At 48.7% G+C, this 2159-nt stretch overlaps 1 pseudogene; it reads left to right on the top strand.

Moving 5' to 3' along the window:
• The first annotated feature begins 542 nt into the window (after positions 1–542).
• Positions 543–1660, top strand: LOC149748795 (lysine-specific demethylase 4D-like; annotated as a pseudogene).
• Positions 1661–2159: the final 499 nt, after the last annotated feature.

The following is a 2159-nucleotide window of genomic DNA, read 5'->3' as shown; positions in this document are numbered from 1 at the left end:
TGGTTCTAGTTACAATTTTTGAGGAACCTCCATACTGTTTTCCATAGTATGCACCATAGCTGCACCAGTTTACATGCCTACCAAAAGAGTGTACTTTTTGCCCTTAAATTCAAACTTTGAAATTAAGATTGCTATACAGTTTTCTTTTACTTGATGTTAAATCAGTTTGTTTTGTCATCCACTTATTTTCAATATTTTGTACTTTCTTTAGGTTTGGCTTGGAAACTTCCATGAAGAGACTTTCTGCTACAGTGAGGTGAGAAGCCACCCATGCACTCAAGCGTGGGAATCTGGAGAGGTCTCAGGCACTTATACCCCCAGCAGAGGAAACTCACAGAGCTGCAGGCTGAGGCAGAGAGCCATCTCCTCTGGGAAATAGTGGATTTCCTTTGGCTCCAAAATGCTGACAAGAGTGGAGTCCTTCTGGTGGATTGACAAGCCTGGAGAAGATACCACCTCATTTGTTTAAAAGTTCAAGTCTGAGTTCCTGCCTCTCAGCTCTATCAAAACTTCTTTAAAAATAAAGGAAGTATAGGGAAGAGGTTACTCCCCAGCATTCTCAGGTATCCAAAGCATACCTAAGAAGCTGGCAGTCCGTTGCTTATTGTGTTGCCGCCATGCAGTCTAAGCACTTTGGGAGCCAGAACCCAAGTTGTAAGATTACGATCGTCCACCCAACCATGGAAGAATTTGAAGATTTCAGCAAATATATTGTTTACATGGAGTCGCAAAATGCACACCGAGCTGGCGTAGCCAAGGTAATTCCACCGAAAGGATGGAAAGCCAGACAGACGTACGATGGTATCGATGACATCTTAATAGCCGCTCCCCTCCAGCAGGTGACCACTGGGCAGGAAGGTGTGTTTACTCAGCACCACAAAAAGAAGAAAGCCATGACCGTGAGCGAGTATCGCTGCTTAAGACTGAATGACACCAGACTCCATTCTACTCTGATTTTGAGGATCTGGAGCGAAAATATTGGAAAACACGCCCCTATGATTCACCAGTATATGGTGCAGACGTCAGTGGCTCCTTATTCGATGAAAACTCGAAGCAGTGGAACCTTGGACACCTGGGAACCTTTCAGGACCTGCTGGAACAGGAGTGCGGAGTGGTCATCGAAGGCGTCAACACCCCCTACCTGTACTTCGGCATGTGGAAGACCGCCTTCGCCTGGCACACAGAGGACATGGACCTTTACAGCATCAACTGCCTGCACTTCGGGGAGCCCAAGACTTGGTACGCGGTGCCCCCGGAGTACGGCCGGCGTCTGGAACACCTGGCCAGGGAGCTTTTCCCGGGCAGCTCGCGGGGCTGTGAGGCCTTCCTGCGGCACAAGGTGGCTCTCATCTCGCCCACGGTCCTCAAGGACAACGGCATCCCCTTCAGTCGGGTCACTCAGGAGGCTGGAAAGTTCATGGTGACATTTCCCTATGGCTACCACTCTGGCTTCAACTGCGCGGAAGCCATCAATTTTGCCACCCAGTGCTGGATTGTTTATGGCAAAGTGGCCTGGGAATAGGGCTCTGCATGACCTTTGGAAAGATCTTCGTCAGAATAAGGGAGATTTCAGGTGAGCACCCTTAGGATATTAAAAATGGGTGGTTGGGTGGGGACTCTAAAAGGGACCTATAATTACCAGCTGCGAAGGGAGTTGGATGTTAGAATAGTAACATTAAGACCAGAGCCCTGTAAGGTACTGAAATTGTGTGTGTGGGTGCGTGTGTGTGTGTGTGTGTGTGTGTCTTCTGTTTTCCTGAGGCAATGTGGAATGGAGATTTTGTTTTCTTGGAGCAGCAAGGAAATAGGAAGGTGGGGAGGCTTTACCTTCCTTTCCAGCCAGGCTTGGAGATGGAACAATAAGATGAGTGTGGGCATGAAGAGGTGAGGAAGATGGGCCGTGTCCCTGGCATGCACTGTAGAGAAGAAAGGAGACTTGGGGAGGTCTGCATTGTCACCAGAATGTGAGGCCACCTTCCCTGGCCCCTCTCCAGAGCTGCAGAAGCTTTCCTTCCTCATCATGGCAGAGAGGGTGACCCCCAGGGGAAGCTGACTCTGTCCATTATGAAGTTTTGTCCTTGGTATGGGAAATTCCGGAAAGGCTATTACTCTGGATAGTAATAACAATTCTCTATTCAGTTCTCCTTCCCTATCGCCTC

The sequence above is a fragment of the Delphinapterus leucas genome, chromosome 7 (assembly GCF_059928025.1).
Source record: "Delphinapterus leucas isolate spDelLeu-1000000601 "Yukka" chromosome 7, BTC_Dleu_Yukka2, whole genome shotgun sequence".
NCBI classification, from domain to species: domain Eukaryota; kingdom Metazoa; phylum Chordata; class Mammalia; order Artiodactyla; family Monodontidae; genus Delphinapterus; species Delphinapterus leucas.
This window is presented reverse-complemented; position numbering and strand designations above follow the sequence as displayed.